Source organism: Bos javanicus, chromosome 13 (genome assembly GCF_032452875.1).
Source record: "Bos javanicus breed banteng chromosome 13, ARS-OSU_banteng_1.0, whole genome shotgun sequence".
Lineage (NCBI taxonomy): Eukaryota > Metazoa > Chordata > Mammalia > Artiodactyla > Bovidae > Bos > Bos javanicus.
In genome coordinates, this window is record NC_083880.1 from 75,969,269 (window position 1) to 75,991,920 (window position 22,652).

General features: G+C 40.5%; 1 protein-coding gene across 10 annotated transcripts in view; it reads left to right on the forward strand.

Annotated features, from left to right (window-relative positions):
- The first annotated feature begins 2,427 nt into the window (after nt 1–2,427).
- Nucleotides 2,428–22,652, forward strand: part of NCOA3 (nuclear receptor coactivator 3) — a 122,498-nt gene continuing 102,273 nt past the window's right edge. For 9 of the 10 annotated variants that reach the window (XM_061437870.1, XM_061437871.1, XM_061437866.1 and 6 more), the window contains exon 1: nt 2,428–2,513. The gene's annotated coding sequence lies outside the window, so the exon portion shown is untranslated. Of the gene's footprint in view, nt 2,514–11,990; nt 12,046–22,652 lie in introns of all 10 variants that reach the window. The other variant, XM_061437868.1, reaches the window with a different exon arrangement.

Sequence of the window (22,652 nt, forward strand, 5' to 3'; positions counted from 1 at the left end):
GAGTGATTTGGATTTTCTGGAAAAAAGTGAACGAGGCAGTGTTAGTGTTACTTGCTCAGTCGTGTCTGACTCTTTGTGACCCCATGGACTATAGTCTGCCAGGATCCTCTGTCCATGAAATTGTCCAGGCAAGACTACTAGAGTGGGTAACCTCCCCTCTCCAAGGGATCTTCCTGACCCAGGCATTGAACCCAGGTCTCCTGCATTGCAAGTGGATTCTTTACCATCTGAGACCAGAGAAGCCCAAGGAATAGCAAATGCAAGACCTTTGAGGCCAGAGTGTGCTAGGTATGTTGGATGGACCCCAAAGAGTCCAGTATTCCTGAACTACAGTAACGAGTGGATGAGAAGTGGGTGATGAGCTTAGAAAGGGGTGGGGAGGGCAGAGTCAGGTTTTATGGGGCTTTGCAGGTGACTGCAAAGAGTTTGGAAGACAAACCTCAAGTGACTTAGTTTTTTTAACCAGGATCCCTCTGGCTGTTGTATTGAGAAGAGACTCCAGGGGAAAGAGTAGAATGGACGCAGGGAGAACAATGAGAAGGCTCCTGCAATAGACCACGATGCAAACGGTGGTGTATGGAAGCAGGCAGAAGAGTGAGAAGGCTCCAGGAATAGTCCAGGTGGCAAATGGTGATGGTGGAGCTAGCCAAGTGGTTACTTATTTCATTCTGCTGCTGCTAAGTCACTTCAGTCGTGTCCAACTCTGTGAGACCCCATAGATGGCAGCCCACCAGGCTCCTCTGTCCCTGGGATTCTCCAGGCAAGAATATGGAGTGGGTTGCCATTTCCTTCTCCAATGCATGAAAGTGAAAAGTGAAAGTGAAGTTGTGAAGTCACTCAGTCGTGCCTGACTCTTAGCAACCCCATGGACTGCAGCCTACCAGGCTCCTTCATCCATGGGATTTTCCAGGCAACAGTATTGGAATGGGTTGCCATTGCCTTTTATCCTCAGTTCAGTTCAGTTCAGTCGCTCAGTCGTGTCCGACTCTTTGCAACCCCATGAATCGAAGCATGCCAGGCCTCCCTGTCCATCACCAACTCTCGGAGTTCACTCAGACTCACGTCCATCGAGTCAGTGATGCCATCCAACCATCTCATCCTCTGTCATCCCCTTCTCCTCCTGCCCCTAATCCCTCCCAGCATCAGAGTCTTTTCCAATGAGTCAACTCTTCACATGAGGTGGCCAAAGTACTGGAGTTTCAGCTTTAGCATCATTCCTTCCAAAGAAAGCCCAGGACTGATCTCCTTCAGAATGGACTGGTTGGATCTCCATGCTCAAAACATGTTTTATTTTTATTTTTTGCCGTGGACCGTTTTTAAAGTCTTTGTTGAATTTGTTTCAATACTGTTTACGTTTTGTTTTTTTTTTGGCTGCAAGGCGTGTGGAATCTTAACTCCCTGACCAGGGATCGAACCTGTACCCCCTGCATTGGAGGGCAAAGTCTTAACCACTGGACTGCCAGGGAAGTCCCTCAACGTATTTAATACTGGTTCATTATTATTATCTATTATATAGTCTGTATTAAAATTTCCTCCAAGGTCCTTTTTACAATAAACAAAACCTGGATCCAGTCAAGGTCCACCGTTTGCCTTTGGTTTTTATCTTTCATGCTGTGGTATTTTTGAGTCCAGGCTTGGTATTTTGTAGCAAGCCCCACATTCTGTATTTGCTTGCTTTTTGTTTTTAGTTATATTCAGGTTAGCATTTTTTGGCAAAAATACTACGGAGGGGGCGTTATGTTTTTCCTATTGCATCATATCAAAAAACATATACGTCGATTTGGTCCATTATTGGTGATGCCATGTGAGAGTGATTGATTTGATAGCTTGGTTAAGGTGCTGTCTGCCAGATGGCCCCAGTGCAAAGCAAGCTCCTCCGTTTTGCAGGTGATGAGTACTCCGTGGGATGATACTTTGGGACTGAATATACAGTAAATGTGCTATTGCCCAATAACCTTTCATCCAGTGACTTTATCATCTAATGAACAGCCCTGTGCCTTCCCACCTTGCGCCAGTCTGCTCCTTTGAACACAGACTAAGAGTGGTCCCTAAGGGATGCTTGTTTTGAGGATCAATGCCTGGCATACAATAAACGCTCCATAAATGTTATTTATTACTGGACGAAAACAAGTATGAAAAAAATTAAGGGCCAGGCTAGGGTTGCACTCCGTACTCCCGGGGTCCGGGTCAGCTCCCAGGCGGTAAGTCAGAGACAGAGGCCCTGACGTCCACGCGGCCACGCCCTCGCGCCGCGGAAGCCAGACCGGGCGGGACCACCCAGCGCCCGGGGCCGCGCAAGGCCCCCTGGGACCGGTAGTGCTGGGCGTGGCCGCAGGACTACATGTCCCGTCGGCCTCCGCGCCGCGGCTCCCGGCGGCGGCCGCCTCAGCCCCTTCACAGCGACGGCGGCGGCCGCGGCGGCTGAGTCGGTAGCGGCGGCGGCGGCGGCTGCTGGCTGAGGAGCGGCGAGTTTCCGATTTAAAGCTGAGTTGCGAGGAAAATGGCGGCGGGCGGTGAGTGGAGATAAAGGAAGAGCGGCGGCGGGCGAGCGGGTGGAGGGCGAGGCGGGGGAAGGAGGGCGAGTCCCCCCGGGCTGCGGCGAGCTCGCGGCTCCGGCTCCGCGGAGGCGCTGAGGGGCGCGCTGCGCGAGGGGCGCGCGGGGACACTTTCGGGGTGTCGGGGCCGCGCCGCTCTCCCGCAGCCTCTGGGCGGCCCGCGGTCGCGGGAGGGGTGTCGAAGCTGGGCGGCAGCTAGCTTGAGGGTGCGGGGGGGGGGTCCTCGCGCCGAGGGGGTCACTCCGAGGAGTTTGGGGGAGACCGCGGGGGTCCACTTTTTCCTCCTGTCCCTGAAGTTTTACCCTCTTGCAGCCCTCGGGGTGCTTCTGAAAGCTCCCCACGACCCCCACCTCCCGCCGCCTCCGTGTCTCTCGGTTCTTCAAAGAAGTAGAGGGCGGGGGGAAGCCGCACTGCTCCCCACTCAGCCCCAGCCCAGCCTCCGAGTGGTACCGAGAAGCGGCTGGGATTTTGCTGCCGTGTTTCCTCCTGCACTTGGGGCGTTTTAAGTATTTTTAACCCAGATTATCTGTGGGATTTCCATTTTGGGCACGGATAGATTCTCAGCAGTTTTTCTCAGTAAAAAGGCATTTTTGCTACCTCTGGTGTGAAGGCTGGGAAATGGCAAGTGGAAGTTAGTGAATTAAATTTGGGGCTGGGCTGTCTTTATCATTACTCTCCCACCCCCTCCCCCCTTTTCCATCTCTTATCTTCCTACGTACATTGACTCAATTTGTGATGGTTTAGAGAAACTGTTGGTTTTGCACATGCTTTAGAAAAGCAATCCACGAGTAGTTGGGAGGGTTTAGTTGCTTCCTAGGCAGTTTGAGGGCACTCAGGGTGGAAAAGTTCACCAAAAGAGCAGTTGTGAGAGGCAGAGAGCATCGTCTCGAAATCTCACAAGCAGGAGGAGTTCGGGCTTTTCAAATGGAAAGACAGGGAAAGGTCTGAAATTCTCCTGAAGTAGAAACTTTTTTCCCCCTCCCGAATATGAAGACTTCCTTCTTGATCGTTGTGAGCAGCAGCGCTTCAAAGCCAACCTGTTTTTGTTATTAAGCCTGTACCGTAAAGAAACAGGAAGGCGAGTACCAGCTGTCTTGCTGCAGTGGTTTGAAATGGAGTTGAGTGAGATGAGTGAGAGTGCTAGTAGTATTGAGTGAGATTGCGGCATCTCCTCGGTTCAGAAGCCTGGGCTCAGATCCGCCTTACTGGTCCCTGGCTGCAAAAACGCTTCAGTATTTGTTGCAGCAGGTTGTTTAGAGGATGATGGAAGAAACAAAAAAACTTAAGTCTTGTGATTGCCGCCTAAACCAAAATGTTAAATAGAAATCTGTAAGTTTTGTGAAAGGTGCTTTCTTGAAAACATATTCAGTTGTTGCTTGTTTGCATAGTATAGGTTATGCCCCATATAACTGGTCTCGGGACTACTGGGAGGGTACAAAAACATTGAAAATGAGCCTCTCTCCTAATCTAAACCCTCCAGTTCCCATTTCCAGGAGGCAACACCTCTTACTGGTTTCTGGAGTATTCTTGGTGTTTGGAATAATTATTTTGAGAATTTTCATTTGAAACACACTCCCGTTGGATAGCAAAAGCAGGGAAAGAAAATGAACCAAAGAAAGGGAAAAATGGGTGGGAATACAGTTTCCTTTTTACTATCTTCAACAATTGTTGTTGACCACTAGAGAAGCTTTTCCAAACTTACTGTTTGTGTTGCCTTATCTATTAACACCCTTAAGGAAATAACAATCTGTGGGTCTTCAGGGTGAAGAATCCTGCCAGGGTTCATTGTTTGTATGTAAGATGAAGCCTCCGTTTGTAACATGTAAAATGATACTGAACACCAGCTTCTGTCACTGGAGGTTGCTTCAGGTTCTGCATTTAAATGAGCAGTAATCTAGATTGCCAGCGATCCCAAATTATAGGGGAATTTTATGTATCGATAGAAATGACTTAATTGTCCAATTAGCATTTTTAAAAAGGCATATGCCAGCTTCTGGTACATAGAAGAACGTTTTGGACGTGAGCATTATGGACTAAGTGGGAAGCTGCATTTGTAGAGCAGTTATCGGAAATATGTCTACCTTAAAATATTCTTTCACTCCAGAAGCATTGAAAATGCATAACAACCCTAGCATAATTAACAAGATTAAAAAAAAAGTTTTAGGATGGTAGTTTTAAATTTACCAACACTAACAGTTCATTAGAAAAATGATATTAAAGACTAGGGGATTAATGACTCTATTAAATACACATTTTGAAAGTGAATATTCTGTGCTTTTTTTGCCAAGTAGAAATTATTTCTGTACGTTGAAGCCCGCACCCCGCAAATAAGCTAGAATTCATTCAGTACAGAGTGAATGTTCTATAGGACCCTCGATCCTTTTTCTAGGAGACATGTAAATAAAAAATAATTTTTGAAATGATTATGTACCAGTACCTTCTTGATTGGTCATTTGAAATAAACTTTCTGTGTCAGGTATGTCAGGGACATATTAAAGATAAAAAGTTTTAATTTTTCTTTTAAATTCGGTCCTTTGAGCGTTAGCAGTATGATTCTAGAAAAGTTCCTATTGATTTGGAGACTAGTAGGTTTTTGAGAAGTCTCTTAAAAGAATGACTTAACATTTTAGTTTGGACAATAGGATAGGATAAAAAAACACAAACTACTATTGTCCTATGCCTTACCGGTGTTAAAGTAAATGGCTTTAGGGTTTCTTTCTGCATTTTTTTTTTTTTTAGACTATATAATTTTGAGCCTTGGCCAGAGGATGTGGACAACTTTTGAAAACTTTTAATTTGTTGCAAGTTTAGAATGAATATAGCCTCTAGTGATGATAGGCAGCCAAGTGATCACAGTTTAACAGTTGTTACTCTTTAAATGCTGCCAGGACTAGAAAAAAGTTGCTGATCGTGATTGAAGAGGAGCTGCAGTTTCTTGAAGGTTAAACCAGGGAGTACCTATCCCAGTTTGGTTTGAATTCACTGTATTCTGTGGTGTAGAATATTCCTTTTTTTGCTTTATTGAGTGGTTAAAGCTTTGGGAGCAGGAAATTAGTATTGGAAATGTTTGTTAGCTTTTCTTTTTCCTCATAATTCAACACATTAAAGTGATAGGTCTGTCTGTAGATTCTCAGGCATAGCATTGAGGTTGAGTGCTGCACTAAAATGTGGGCATCTTCTTTCATTTTATGAGTGCTTTTTGGGGTGGGGGAGGGGATGACAAGATGAACATTTCACTTAAGGTGGAGGAGGGGCTCTGTTGTAATGAGGTTTAGTCTTTCACTTTATTAATGCTAGGTAAATTCATTTGGCCCATTGGTTTTCTGACAGGGTTTCTGGGAAAAGATTATTTTGAGTTAAAGATGCAGTTTAGCTAGAGCTTAAATTTATTTTCAACTTCCTAACAAATGGTGGAATTGACTTGAGTTTAATCGCCTTTCCCTTTCCTACCTTCTGGTGGAGAGTTGTTAAATGAACAGGAAAATGGCCAGAAGATACACAGCGGGAGTTGAACGGAAGGCCTGCAGTGTCTAGAAGGCTGATTTAGCCCCAAACTGGATGATCTTCTTAGACCACATACTGCCAGTTCCCAACTCTGTCAGGGTTAAACTCAGTTTGGTAGTTTCTTTGGCCTAGATCAGGTGACAGGGGGGCAGTAATAAACTACCTGTGGAGTAAATGTTGTGGCTTGGAGGCAAAGGAAAGAAGGCTGACCTGACTGGCAGAGAGGCTTCACCTATTTCGAAGAATAGTGAGCTAGTGTTTCCGTGTTTGTCCTTTTCCTCTTTTTCATTAGGAATGTCTGAGTCCTATTTTTTCTTTTCTGTTAATATTTTTAATTGATGTGTTCTACCAAAGAGTGTGACTTTGTGTTCACCTATGAAGGAATTCTTTTGAAATTTTAATTTAGTTAGAGCTACAGGTGAGGGTTCTGAAACTCTACTTTTTTAGGCTGACTAGATTGCTAAATTTAACCTTTTCATCATGCACAGGATGAAGAGAGAATTTTGGCCCTGGTAGCCCATAGTAATAGGTAATCTAGTGCTCCCTGGGGCTTTGCTTTTGGTGGCTGTGGCAGCTGAGTAGGAGTGGTAGATGGATAGATGGGGGAAGGACTGCAGAAGTCAGCATAATCCTCAATTAGGATAAGCCTCATGGTTAATTGAATGTTGAGTGTACAGGTTAAATCCCATTATAACAAACTCCAGGGGACTGGCTAAATTATTTTGTTGTACTGGGATTCGCTTTATTGACTAAATAAATTGAAATAAATAATTTGAAATAAATTGGTCTTTATATTTTTGTTAGAGATGCTGAAAAGATTTTTGTTTGTTGTTTATGGCACACTGTGTATTGTAAAAGTTGGGAAGCTGTTGTGTGAGCCCGTGTGTGTTTGTTGTCTCACCTTCATTTTTAATGCTTTTGCCTTTAAAAAGGAAGGAACCCTTGGTGAGCTGAGCAGATAATTTGTCCCCCATACTCCCCCCATGTCTCTGTCTAGAGTAACTCCATTAGTTTATCTCAACAACCAAAAAAGTTTATTAGTGAGTACTACTGCCATGATCAAAGTGTGGTGGGAGGAAATGGGAAATCCCCCAGGTTTCCAGGTGACTGCTGCTGGTAATTTTTTTCTGCCTCTGAAAACTTAAAAAAATAAAATTACTTCATTTTCGTGTGACCTTTTCTTTGTCAGTAATAATTAAGGTAACCCTTTTTTGTTCAGCACAGTGTAGTTTGAGATCTTTAGATTTCTATATGGTATTATTTGAAAGAACACATTGGTAAGCTAATCTTTAAGATGCTTCCATATAAATGTGGAATCTTTCAGAAATAGGATTAATACACATATGAGAAAAATACTATTCTTAAATCTTTGCCAGAAATATGCTTTTTTTCTTTGGTATTTGTCAAACTTGAGGCATTTACATCCTCCTTTCATATCTAAAGCTAGCATTTTTAGTTTGCTGAGAGCTTTTTGATTGGGTGCAGCAAGACATTTTTGAAGTCATTCTTTTAAATAGATGTCCCATGAAGGAGGGAAAAAATCTGAAAGAGGGAATTTCAAAGCAACCCAAGCGGTGTTTTCAAAGTTCTCAAGTCTTGAGAATAATGACTGACTAGTAGGCAGGAAGCCTCAGTTGTATTGTGGTATTGTTCCTCCATCTTGTGCATTTGAGAACTTGAGTACAAAAGAGGAGAAAGCTTGGGGAAGGGGAAGAAAAGGTTTTAACATGCAAGAAAAGGGGAGGGGGGAGACTATTAGTGTAAATGCTCTTTGCTCTTCTGTTTAAGTGAAATCTAAAACCAAATTTTACTTTGAGGGGAAATATTTGTTTATCAAAATCTGAAGGTCTAAAATTGCTATAAATGATAGTTGATATTGGTGGAAAGAGCTGTGCGATCATATGCTTAGGTTTAAAACAATTTTAACTAGGGAAAAAACCCTACAGGTGCAAGAAAAACCTTTAAAAATATCCCACTTTGTTACCTGAGTAGTGTCATTTGTTAGCTTGTTACTTTGAAAAGAATAGTACCAGTGAAGAGTTTGAGAATAATTTGGAAGTTTGTAGTCCGAGAGAGCAAATTGGCCTCTTCAGGTGCAAAGAGATGGAGTCTGTGATCTTCCAGGGTTCCTTATATTAGAAAATCTTATAAACTTAATACATCATATAAATATAGAGAATGGCCTTAATTTTTTTTTTTCCCCCCAAATATTAAATGGTTCGAGCACTTTGTGCCAGATAATGTGCAGATACAGGTTTCTTTGCTGACTCAAGAGTTTGGGGACAGGAAGAGTTTGAGATCTTGACTTCACCCTAGTGATATATGCCACAAGGGCAAAATTTGTGTGTGTGTTTGTGTGTGTGTGTGTGTGTGTATGGGGGTGGGGCAGGGAGGGAGAGACTCTTCAAACTCTTCCTTCTAGTGTAAGAAAATGAAGTCATATTTTCTTTACTCCCAGTAAAGCTGTCATCAGTGAAATGGATTATTGAATTTAAGTCACTCTGTAGCGTAGCTACATCAGCTTGGTTTTGTTTCTAGATTGAAATTTGGCAGCTGTATTCAAAACTGTTTTAAGGATCACCCAGTTTTCTCTGAAGCAGATTGTGTCTAAATTTAGTCTACACACTCTCTGCTCCATCCAGACTCATCTCTCTCTTCTTTTTTTTTTAACCTGCCTGGTGGTGGTGGTTTTATGACAATACTTTCATCCAAGAGAGTTGGTTCCTTTGCTGTTAGAGCAAGTACATGGCCACATCTAGGAAAATCTTAACTTCACCAGGGAGCAAAATAACTCCACACGCATGGTGCATCTCTTGGGAGGGTCAGTGGTATCTTCTCGTAAGAGACAGGACTATTACTATATTAAGTTTTAAAAATAATTTCATTGGGAATCAGTAACATTAATTCAGGAGGCTGCTTTCAGAGTGCATAACCACATCTAGAATGGTGGAAGCCTTAGGTGTATGAGCCCCAAATTAGGCGAACCTAAAATCATGAACTTGCCCAGTAACCTTCCATCTCCCTTTTTAAACCATATACAAAATGGCTCCCACATGTGACTTTTAAAACTGACTTTCATAGCACCATTTTCTTACTTCTGAGGCCTTAAGCTTCAATCATCTTTAATTGGCCACTGCTTGGCTGCTGCGCGCTCCCCCATAAACACACATACTTAAACACTGTTTATTAAGCTTGTACTATTTAAGGCACCGTGAGAGTTAAAAAGGTTTTGACCTCCAAGTGCACACAATCAATCAGGTATTCACATCACTTCACAACAAGGTAATCTATTTTGCCTGTAAAGATCTTGGAGAAGTTCGGAGGAGGAAAGGTGATCAGGAGGCAGGGCTTTGAAAAATGACTATGGTTTTTATTATGGAGAGAGCACAGTTCCTGTTGGTGGGAAATGGTTAGCAAGCATGAAGAGGTAAAACATTTCAAGACTTGATTATTTATTTATTTGGCCGTGTCCTGTGGCATGTGAAATCTTAGTTCCCTGACCAACCCTGGCCCTCTGCATTGCCCCCTGAGTTTTAACCACCAGACTGCCAGCAAAGTTGATTATTTTAAAATTCAGTTACGGTGTTGAATAAATGCTTTTGGTTTTGCAGAATCCTCTTGATGTATTATTCTTAAATATATTTTCATTCCAATTTCTAAAACTAGTCCAGGCCCTAGGTTACTATAATACTTTTCAATTAGTCTCTACCCTTTCCCTAATCCGATTTTTCTGCCATTTTACACTTTTTAAACATTTTGAACACATTTTTTTCTAAAAAATCTGCAGAGTACAACCCAAATTCCATAACCTAATACTCAGTTCTTATCATAGCCTTTTTTAAAAAAACTGTCTTTTCCACTTTTGTTGCTGCTTGTTTTAGTCATGCTATTTTTTTTTTTTTTCTCTGTCTTTCTCCCATGCTGTCTAGTCTGGTCATAAGGCCCAGCCTAGAGCCTGTCTCATTTCAGTAAATTTCCCAGGCTACCACAACTGAAAATATGATTGTTCGTTCCTGACATGAATCTTAATTAACTCCTTCCATGTATAGGAATCCGTATTCATTGATTGAGAGGACAAATTCAGTCAGATTGTCTATGCTTTGAGATAGGGACTGTACCTTTTTGTAAGCGTTTAAAATCCTCTTTTCAATTATATTCATTTTAAGTCCCCCCAAACGTTTGGTGTTTGAATGTGGAAGTTTCCAGAGTTCAACTCTAAATCTGGTTTTCTACCTGGAAATTGAGATAAAATTAGTGTCTTTGGGCTTTGCTTGGGACTTAGGTCTCCCTCGTAGAGTTGGCCCCGATGAGTCTTGTCTGGGCTTTAAAATGCCACATTCCTGTTTGCCACTTGCTCGTGGCCTGGGCGGACGGTTGTGTAAGTTGCTTAGATGTTTTCATCCAGTACCCCTGTTCTTCAAAGAATTGTGCTAAATGTTGTGGGCTTTAATATCCCTTTGTGATCTAGGAGTTTATAATGTAGATGAGAAATGAGTGTAATTGAAAAAACATAGCTGCAGCAACATAAGTAAGTGGCCATTTTCAGCTGGAATTGGTAGGGAAACCTCATGCAGGAGATGGAGTTGATCTGAAGGGAACTCATTACTGCTTATAATCTCCCTTGCCCACCTCTTTTATTCTGTGGTGCTTACTTAACATAAAATTATAATGTTTAAAAAATTCATTTAAAAAAGTGTATGTGAAAAAGTACAAGTAAGGGTCCTGGTACCCTAGGTCTTTGGTCATTATAGCTACCCCCTGTCTCCCTTAGGCTGCTACTGTTAGAGGATATTCTATACTTTTGCTTACAGCTGTCTCTCTAGTTTCTATTTTTCTACACCACCCCCGCCCCGGGGATTGAACCCAGGCCCTCGGCAGTGAGAGGCTGGAGTCCTGACCACCAGGGAATTCCCCATATCTGTATATCTTACACTTTAGTTGCTGTTGTCTTTTTTTGCTCTCTCTCTTTAGTTGCTAAGTGGTGTCTGACTCGTGCAACCCCATGGATTGGAGACTGTCAGGCTCTTCTGTCCATGGGATTCTCCAGGCAAGAATACTGGAGTGGGGTGCCTTTTTTGCTCTACTTCCACCCTTTTACCCCAGTAGAATTCTGTTCCCTGCGTTCTTTTTTTTTTTTTTGTTCCCTGCGTTCTGATACAAATTAGCTATAAAAGATAAAAACTGCCATTTATCAGGAACCTGTGTGCCTGCACATTGTTGTGTGCTTAATGTACATGATCTCATTTAATAGTTTGGGTTTTTCTGTTTAGAGCCCTTTTTCCTTCTTCAAATGAAGTCTTACACAAAGCCTTATTCAAAATAGAAAAGATGAGTCTTTTAAAATTTATTTTCTAGGTTGAAATTTAAACTGTTTACTGGTTATAAAGGCAGTGAAAATGAAACTTGTGATGAGTATAAAATTTGAAATTGGGTTATGAAGAACTATTATGGGCCTAAATCTTATCTCTGCCTCGAGTTCATTTCTGTATTAAAAAAATTCCAACTCATACATGGATATAGTTGCTGATGGTCTCAGTTCAGAAATATTTTTAAAACTATGTAACAGGTGCACATGGGGCAGATTTGCAAGGTACCAAACGGGTGTACAGTGGAAAGTGAGGCGCCTTCCTCAGCCATTTGCCAGCCATTTCACTGTCCCCTGCCCAAAGGTGGCCATTGTTACTCTAGGCATATAAATGCATGTACTTGAAAGGGTTTAAGCTTGATGAATTTCTCCTGTATTTGGGGGTAAACTTTATATTGAAGTGTAACATCACTCAGAAAAGTGCACAGTACAGTCTGATAAATTTTCATAGAATGAACACACCTATGTAACTGGCGCTTAAGCCCTATTCTGGACTGTGTATACTTTTTAAATGATCTTGAAGAGGTTTCATATCTGTTTTTATAGCTACTGATTTCTTTCTAAAGGTTACACAGTACTCTGCTGTATGGATATATATCATAATTTATCCAACTTCCAACTGTAAGTGTATTCATACATACTTCTTTGTTCCCATGTTTTGTTATAAAGTATATAAAAATTTGTGGTTGGAGAATGTTACTTTAAAGACTATGAATTTAACTTTTTATAGATACTGCAACTTACTCCCTTTAGGGGTATCCATTTACCAGTGAAGTGCCTGTTTCCCTCATCTCTGAGTAGTATGTTGTGGTATCAAATTTTTTAATTTGAGAAATTTAAAATGTTTCATGTATTTACTCTAGTGCTTTTTTTCCCCTTTTAACATAAAAATATAAAAATTAAAAATTAAGTTAGGATATCAAACTGGTGTGTGTGTGTGTGTGTGTGTGTGTATGTGTATATGTGTGTATGTTAGTCAGTTAGTCATGTCCGACTCTCTGCGACCCCATGGACTGGGGTCCTCTAGGCTCCTCTGTCCATGGAATTTTCCAGGTAAGAATACTCCAGTGGTACTTCCCTGGTGGTTCAGTGGTTGAGAATCTGCCTGCCGATGTAGGAGGACATGGGTTCAATTCCTGGTCTGGGAGGATCCATGTGCTGAGGAGCAGCTGGGCTGGTGCACCACACCTACTGAAACCCAAGTGCTCTAGGGCCCTCTCGCCATAATTCCTGACACTTGAGAACCCTAGAGCCTGTGCTCTGCAACACAGGGAAGCCACCACAGTGAGAAGCCCTCACACCACAACTCGAGAGTAGCCAGCCCCTGATCGCTGCATTAGAGGGAGCCTGTGCAACAAAGACCCAGCACAACCAAAATAAGTACATAAATAATACATAAATAATTGGGGGGAAAAAAAAAAAAGAATACTGGAGTGGGTTGCCATTTCCTTCTCCAGGGGATCTTCCCAACCCAGGGATTTAACCTGGGTCTCCTACATTGCAGGCAGATTCTTTACCATTTGAGTTAGCGTAGATTAATGAGGTGATAGACTATAATATGTTGTAACTATATATATTTGTTCCTTTTAGTATATTTGAAGATGTTTAAAAGGTGCCTAGATAACATTTGGATGTGCTCTTTTAAATTTTAGAAATCTGCTTTCAGTTCAGTTCAGTCGCTCAGTTGTGTCTGACTCTTTGCGAGCCCAAGGACTGCAGCACGCCAGTCCTCCCTGTCCATCACCAACTCCCGGAGTTTACCCAAACCCATTGAGTCGGTGATGTCATCCAACCATGTCATCCTCTGTTGTCCCCTTCTCCTCCTGCCCTCAATCTTTCCCAGCATCAGGGTCTTTTCCAGTGAGTCAGCTCTTTGCATCAGGTGGCCAAAGTATTGGAGTTTCAGCTTCAAACATTAGTCCTTCCAATGGACACCCAGGACTCATCTTTAGGATGGACTGGTTGGACCTCCTTGCAGTCCAAGGGACTTTAAAGAGTCTTCTCCAACACCACAGTTCAAAAGCATCAATTCTTTGGTGCTCAACTTTCTTTATAGTCCAACTCTCACATCCATACATGACTACTGGAAAAACCATAGCCTTGACTAGATGCTTTATTGAGGTGTAATTTTCTTATAATAAAATTCAATCATTTTAAGTGTGCAGTTTGAGTTTTGATGGGTGTAAACAGTTTTACTGTCACTACAATCAGAATACAGAGGATTTCCATCACCCCAGAAAGTTCTTGCTCATTTGCATTCAGGCTTCTTTAGGGTTTTGTGTTCAATCATCCACTGTTCTGCTTTCTATCACTATAGTTTTCCATAATTTTCCTTTTTTCTTGCATTTTTATTCCAACTTTGAGGTGTAATTGACAATTGCATATATTTAAATTGTGAGATTTGGGTTTTGATGTATTAATAAATGTGTCTACCCATGAACCCACTATAATTACATTTAGTGGAAGTATCTGTTACCTCTGAAGTCCAAAATCTGATCCCTCCTGAATTCCTTTGTAATCCCTCCCTCCCCCATTTTCAGGCAATTACTCATCTGCCTTGTGTCACTGAAGATTAGCTTTATTTTTGAGAGCTTTTTATAAATGAGTTATATATACAATATGTACTTTTTCTTTAGTGGCTTCTTTCACTTATAGTGATGTTGAGATTTATTCATGTTGCATATATTAATAGTTTCATTTCTTTTTATTGTCTAGTACTGTTGTGTTATATAGGTATATCACTATTTATCCATTCACCTATTGATGGACATTTGGGTTGTGTCCAGTTTTTGGTTATCAGAAATAGAGGTTTAAAAAAAAAAAAAAAAGAAATAGAGCTTTTATGACATGTGTGTTGCAAGGCCTTGTGTGTGCACAAATACTTTTATTTCTTTTGAGTAAATGTCCAGGAATGGAATGTGTGTGTCCCCCCCGCCTCCCCCCCCCCCCGCCCCCCACCAATTTTCCAAATACTGTTTATTTCACTGAACCCGGGGATGGGGAGAAGGTATGTGAAAGTCTGGGATGCCAAGCCTAGCAGTGTGTAACATTTAAAAATTTTAAGAAACTGCCACCTGTCTCTCAACATGATTGTACCATTATATATTTTTCCCAGCAGTTTGTGATAGTTCAAGTTGTTTCACATCCCCACCAGCACTTCGTATGGCCAGTCTTTTTAATGTTAGCTATTCTAGTGGGTATGTAGTGGTAGCTCATTTGTGGCTTTGAGTTTTTTAATGATTAGTGATGTTGAAAATATTTGCGCCTGCATACTTACCATTGGTGTATCTGTTTTGGTGAAGTGTCTGTTCATATCTTTTGCCCATTTTTAAGTTGGGTTTATCTTACTGAGATATAAGACTTCTTTTATTCTAGACCCCTGTAATGAAAAGGACATCTTTTTTTTTTTTTTTTGGATGTTAGTTCTAAAAGGTCTTGTAGGTCTTCATAGAACCGTTCAACTTCAGCTTCTTCAGCGTTACTGGTTGGGGCATAGACTTGGATTACCGTGATACTGAATGGTTTGCCTTGGAAACGAACAGAGATCATTCTGTCATTTTTGAGAATGCATCCAAGTACTGCATTTCGGACTCTCTTGTTGACCATGATGGCTACTCCATTTCTTCTAAGGGATTCCTGCCCACAGTAGTAGATATAATGGTCATCTGAGTTAAATTCACCCATTCCAGTCCATTTCAGTTCGCTGATTCCTAGAATGTTGACGTTCACTCTTGCCATCTCCTGTTTGACCACTTCCAATTTGCCTTGATTCATGGACCTGACATCCCAGGTTCCTATGCGATATTGCTCTTTACAGCATCGGACCTTGCTTCTATCACCAGTCACATCCCCAGCTGGGTATTGTTTTTGCTTTGGCTCCATCCCTTCATTCTTTCTGGAGTTATTTCTCCACTGATCTCCAGTAGCATATTGGGCCCCTACTGACCTGGGGAGTTCCTCTTTCAGTATCCTATCGTTTTGGTGATGGACAGGGAGGCCTGGCGTGCTGCGATTCATGAGGTCGCAAAGAGTCGGACACGACTGAGTAACTGAACTGAATTGATTCTAGACCCAAAGCCTTTTTTAGATATGTATTTTAGAAATATTTACTTTTAGTCTGTGGTCTGCTTTGGAAGAGCAGAAGTTTTTACTGTTACTGGCATTCAGTGTATTGATTTTTGTGTTGTGTTTGAAAAATATTTGCCAAAGATTTTTCTCATTTCCCCCCTAGAAATTTTATAACTTTAGATCTTAAATTTAGGTCTGTAACCTATTTGAGTTAATTGTCTTGTATGGTGTGAGATAAGGATGAGGGTCATATTTTGGTATATTGTATTGAACTTTTCCAGCACCATTTGTTGAAAAGATTTTACATTCCCCATTGAATTGACTTGGCACCTTTGTTGAAATTCAGATAGTCAAATAAATATGTGTAGGTCAATTTTTGAAATCTCTTCTGTTCCATTGATGCATATTTCAATCTGTCTGTACTCAAGCTTTGGAATCACATAGGGGAAGTCCTCCAGCTTTTTTTTCCCCCAAATTATTTTGGCTATTCTGGGTCCTTTGCATTTCTATATATTGTTAAACTCTTGTTGATTTCTGCAAAATGTCTTGTGATTGTCATTGTGATTGCATTGAGTCAGTTGATCATTTGGGAAGAATTGATTTCTTAGAATACTGTCTTCTGTTCTATGAACATGTTATATATCTCTCCACTTATTTAGGTCTTCTTTAATTTCTCTTACCAGTGTTTTGTAGCTCTCTGTGTACAATCTTATAAAAGCTTTTATCACTGAAACATGTATATGTGCCTAAGTTTTTTTGTTTTTGCTACTCCTCACGGCACGTGGGATCCTAGTTCCGCTGCCAGGGATTGAATTTGTGCCCCCTGCAGTGGAAGCATGGAGCCTTCTCCACTGGACTGCAAGGGAGGTCCCTAAATTTTATATTTTAAAAATGTGATTGTAAATAGTATTTTTAAAATTTCAACTTTCAATAATTGGTGTATATAAGTATCATTGAGTTTTGTATATTCACCTAGTATCTTGCCACACTCGTTTTAGTAGCTTTTAGATAGTTTGATTAGGAAGATTTTGTACATCATTGATCGTGTTGTTTCTGAATAAAGATAAGTTTTGTTTCTTCTTTTCCAAGCAGTATGTGTCATCTTCTTTTTCTTTTGGCTTTACTGTAATGGCTAGTGCTTCCAGTAGAATGTAGGGATTTTGATTTTGGTTGCATTGAACCATTTGACCAATTTGATTAATTTGGGGAGATAACTTTGTCTTGTTCTCAGCCTTAGTGGGTAAGTAGTCGCTCTTTCACCATTAAGTAAGATGTTTTAAAAAATTTCTATTGGAGTATTGTTGATTTACAGTGTTGTGTTAGAGTCTGCTGTACAGCACAGTGAATCAGTTTTACATATATCCACTCTTTTTTAGATTCTTTTCCCATATAGGTCATTACAGAGTATTGAGTAGAGTTCTCTGTTCTATACAGTAGGTTCTTATTAGTTTTCTATTGTACATACAGAAGTGTGTGTGAGTCTCAGTCTGCTAATTTATCCCTCCCCTATTCTTTTCCCCTTGGTAACCATAAGTTTGTTTTCTGCATCTGTGACTCTGTTATGAAATAAGTTTACTTGTACCATTTTTTTAGATTCCGTGTGTAGTAGCATACAATGTTTGTCTGACTACTTCACAAAGTATGACTATCTCTAGGTCCATCTGTGTTGCTGCAAATGGGATTATTTCGTTTTTGTTTTTTTTTTTCCCCCCATGGCTGAGAAATATTCCATTTAGAATATGAAGAGCTGCTGGGAAATATTTAAGGCAAAAGGAGATGGGGGGTGGCACAGGATAAAATTGTTAGATAACATCAATGACTCAATGAATGTGAATTGGAGCAAACTTTGAGAGATAGTGGGAGACAGTGGAGCCTGGTGTGCTGCAGTCCATGGGGTTGGAAAAAGTTGGACATGATTTAGTGACTGAACCAACAACAAATATTCCATGGAATATATGTGCCATATCTTTATCCATTCATCCATTAATGAATATTTATGTTCCTTCCATATCCTGGCTATTGTAAATAGTGCTGCAGTAAACATCGGGGTGCATGTATCTTTCTGAATTATGGTTTTCTACAGATGAATATCCAGGAGTAAAGATGTTAGTTGTGCTGATCTGTTTTATATCAATATAGCTTCCCCCCCTCTCCCCCATTCTTGTGTTGAATTTTAGGAGGTCTGTTTTTTGATGCTTTTAATGTATATTCTGGATATACATCTTTTTATCAGATGTTTTCCTAATACTTTGTACCAGTGTTCCAGTCTTTGGTGGTACAGATCTTTATTAGTTGTTAGCAATGTCTTTGTATTAATGCTCAAGTTTTTGGTCATATGTATGTTTTGGGGGATAGCAAGCGTTTCAAAGCTTGAGTAACAGTTACACAGCCATGTATTATAGATCCCATTTCTTAGTTCGTATAAATGCAAAGAAGCAAATTGTTAACCTGGGCCATATCAGTTCTTAAACATAGAAAATTATTTGCCACTGTATTGAAGTATTATAAGTCATTTTTCATTTTTAGGTAGTTTGGAACTAGATCTTTTTACCTCTTTAATAAAAATGAAACAATAAATCCTTGTTTATATTCTCATTTATTTTTACAAATTAAGATGAAAGCATCAAATATTTTGGTCTGGGATAATCCTAATGAGAAGGTGCCAAGAACTCTGAATCTCACCTGTGAGGCTTGTCATTGTTCTGTCTTTAATCCTTACCGAAAAACCCAATCTTCATGGCTCACCTTAGTTTGGAATATATTGCTTTTTCACCAAGCTATACTGTCTGTCTTTTCAAGGTTTCTGTGCCTAACTGTTCTACTGGTTGTGTTAGCTTTTGAATGCCTCCTCTCTAAGCTTATGATCAAATATCAGCAGCTTCACAATGTGCTATTTTTCACATTTAGAATTTATATTACATTATTGTAACCTTAAATCACCTCAGTATCTTCCTGGGCACTTTTTTTTCTTACCAGGATAGAGTGACACTTTAATTTACTTACCAGTTCCCTTACCCTGATTTGAAGATAAGTATTTTAAATCTTTTCTGATTTTGATTTATTCTTTCTGTCATGCTATAACTTTGGAATGTTTTGCAGTTTACATTTAAGAAGGCTTATTTTAAAAAGCCAGTGGAAATTTCCAGCTTAAAAAAAAAATCCAACTACTGGTCTAATAACTGCTTTGCAGGAAGAAAGAAATATGAAACAGAACCGCAGACATTCTGGATGTCAGCCTGTGAAATTTTCCACTATTTCCCATAATAACATGCAGGCATGCTTATACTGCTGAATTCAGTGCCACTGCAGTTGCACTGTGAGTGGAATTTGAAGCTACTCTATCAATGATAAAATGGCATCCGGCCAGCTTTTAGAGAGCAGTGCATACATTCATGCAGTATACTGTATGTTTCATCTCTGCCTGAATAGTGTGGCTATAACACTGAACTTGCAAAGTTATTTAGAAATCTTGATTTCAAAATTTCCGTTCTAGGCGAATTTTGATTTTTAAATGTTCAGTAGGTATATTACACTTCTGAGAATACAGATTTATAAAATTCTTTTAGTCACAATATTTGTAAAATTTTATTTTAGAGGATTTTATACTCTGTTGAAGAATGCTCAGAAAATTAAAACAAAAGTTTAAAAAATTTTCTCAAGCTCAGTATTTGGTGTGATTCAAGAAAGACTTTAGTCTGTATTTCAGGTTCCTTTTAATCTTTTCAAAGAACCAAGGAGGCCTTACATTAAAACTAATAATTATGTTTTTATTTTGCTATTTCAAATTTAAAGGCTAACAGTTACACTCTTTTCCTAATGAGGGAAGTCCAGGTCGCCCAGTTCTATAAACTGGTGAAGCTGAATGACGAAGAGTAAATTGCAAATGCGCTGTGATTGCCCACTTCTGCCTTTTTTCACCTCTTTCATGGCAAATGCCTCACAGTGGTATTAAGGAATGAAATTGAAAAATTCAGATTTTGTGAATTTAAATTCCCCACTTCTCCAGTGGGGAATTTGAGCATTCAAAGTGATGCAACAGATGTACATACATATCTTTGGATGTTTTAAGACTTGTAAGTCACATTTTGGAAATAAAGACATATGACATGTATCTTTTTCAGAACTGTTGGCTCTTAGGTTTAAACAGGAACAACTTTGTGACATAGCAGGGGCCTCCACCCCAACCTGTGGCCTGCTGCTCTACCTTATGCTGTCTCTCCCTTCCTCCTGACCTCTCCTGTGCCTCTAACCCTTCTCCTGTCCTCTTCATGCACTTCCTCTTCTCAGCCCGCATTCCGTCTCCCTCTCCGGCTATTCTATCCCTTTCCTCTCAGCCTAAATCTTCTTCTGGCCCATACCCTTTTTTCCTTTGTCAACTTTCCATCCTTCAGATCTGTCGCTTTTTCTAATTGCTCACTGTTAACCAAATCTTTTCTTTATCTTTGGAAGGCTTCTTTGCTCCAAGCTTCTCTGCTTCTGTCAGATTGATTTTCTTTTAGTTTCTGAACCATGAAACACACATGTCCTCACACTTTCCCAAATCCTTGAACTCTTATTTCTGCCTTCATGTTTCAATTTATTTTACAGAGATTTATTGAGTGCTAGCCATGTGTTGGGCTTTTCCGTAGATGTTCAGGATATACTAGTGATCAGAATGTCTGTGGGGGAAAAAGGACGCATAAGGGGACTGGAAGCTGGTGTGTATGTTGTGTTGTGGGGCTTGCATTTTAGATGGATGGATAGTCATGGTGACCTTCTCTGAGAAAGTGATGTTTGAGTAGAGTCCAGAAAGTAAGCCTTGTGAGTATTGGTAGAGTGAGGAGCACTGGTGTGGAGGGAGCAGCTAGTGGGAAGGCCCTTTGGCGGGAGAGTGTTCTTAGTGTACTTGAGGGAGGTGGCCAGTGTGCCAGAGCACTGTGAGCAAAGGAGTAGAGTCAGAGAAGATCGAGAGGTGACAGTGGGACCTTGTAGGCAGTGGTGACGCTTTGAGCAAAGTGGGAAACCGCTCCAGGTGTTCTGTGTTTTGGTATTCCAAAAAGATCTTGTGAGCATTGTTCACCCCCTTCCACTGCTTTTTTTTTTTTTAAAAGCATTTTGTTTTTTAAATTATAAAAGTAATTTTATACTTATGTGGAAAATACAGAAAAATACAAAGGAGAAAGCTTTACTTTATCAAAGAACAAATATAGATTACCAGTATACCTCATCATCCATTATTGAAGGTTTTGTGTGTCTCTTCCCACTTGTTTTTCTTTGTGCTTGTGCGTGCATGCACGCCCACACATACACACACACACACACACCCACCTGTGCCTCCTGCACTGTGGGGTTTTAGTGGAGAGCAAATAAACTGAGTTAGGCTTTACAGAGATTGCTCCAGCTGCTTTGTGAAAAGTAACCTATAAGAGAGCAAGAGGTAGGGAGACCTCTGAAGGGGTGTTCCAGTAGTTCAGGTCCCAGGAAAAGTAGCTTGGACTTCAGTGGTGGCAGAGGAGGTGATAGGAAGTGATCAAATTCTGCATATATTCAAAGAGAAAGCCAACAGAATTTTGCAGTGGATTCAGGGTGGGGCCATGGCAGGGTCGGGTGGGGCCTGGTGAGAGAGAAGGAGGGGGAAGAATCAGGGGTGACTCAAAAGTTTTTGGCTTAAGCTACTAGAGACCTTTGGTTTTATTTTTCTTTCTTGTCAAACTGCCCATCCAAGGTTCAGTTCTGGCTTCTTTATTATGTGTTTTTCTTGTTCATTTGAACTCATGATTACTTCTTTCACCAAGCCTCTAGTCTGCTCTGCCCAGCTTGGCGCTTGGAATACACCACAAGATGCTATATATAACAAATTGTTTCATTAGAATTAGTCTTCCTAACTAGGTAGTGAGCATCCTTTTACTGGATTGTGCTGAATTTATGCAGTGTGCTCTGAGACTAATAACTTTCTGAGTACTTTGTGGGCATTCAGTAAATGTTGTTTAATTGTATACTCCACAAGCTTGAGAGCAGGATATGAGGAAAACCTTAAAGTAAATGCCTGCTTTAGCTGTACTTTGGTATACGGGCATCTGCAACCCCCCCCCCACCTCCCCCTTCCCCTTTTTATTTTCTTTTTTACTTCTAACATCTGTTCTGGCTTTTCTCCTTTTTCCCAAACCTTTACTTAAATAATGTGTGTGAAAGGGTCTCAGTTGTGTCCAGCTCTTTGCAACCCCATGGACTACACAGTCCATGGAATTCTCCAGGCCACAATACTGGAGTGGGTAGCCATTCCCTTCTCCAGGGGATCTTCCCAACCCAGGACTTGAATCCAGGTCTCCACATTGCAGGTGGATTCTTTACCAGCTGAGCCACCAGAGAAGCTCTTACTTAAATAAGGGGGGGAAAAAAAAGTTTGGATGCCCTGCTTTGTTTCCAGGACTTCATTTTGTGTTTCCGCTAAGATTTTTCTCTAAAGAAAATGTAAGCAGTGTAGTGTTGCCTAGAAGTATTGTGTTTTAGTGTCTGTCTTGGTTTGCTTAGCTTTTTCAATTTTGGAGATAATCTGTTAACTCATTTGTGCTTTTGGCTTTCCTTCTTGTGTCACGGAAAATAGAATATGAACTCTCTGAGGGCTGGTAGTTAGTTATTTTGTTCACTGCTAGATCATTAGTGCTGAGAATGGTGGCAGGCACGTAGCTGGTATTCACATATTGAATGAATTCAGAGTAGCAGTAGCAACAGTTCCTATTTATTGAGCATATACTATACGCCAAAGTGCTAGGTGCTCTGAATGGATTAGGGGGCATGTACATCTTAATGCTGAATGAGTTTCCGATCCACACGTTGGTGTTTGAATGAGTATGACGGAGGAAGAGCAGATGCCAGTTGTTACCGGATTTAACCGAGTTTAAGATGCCATGGTATACAATGTGTTATTCTACCTACCAGTACTCAGAAAAGGTAAAACTGCCGATTGTGGGGTGTGGTCAGTAGCACATTCTGATTTCAAAGGTGTGAAAACAGGAAAAAAAAAATCTTAAGAATTTCTATTGTAAGTCAACTATACCTGACTTTAAAAAAGTGAAAAAAATCTAAGAATCTTTAAAATAAGGCATACCAGCTGTAATACTCAACATTGGATTTTACATAAACCCTCATTTAATGATCATAGAGTTAGGTAGGCATTATTA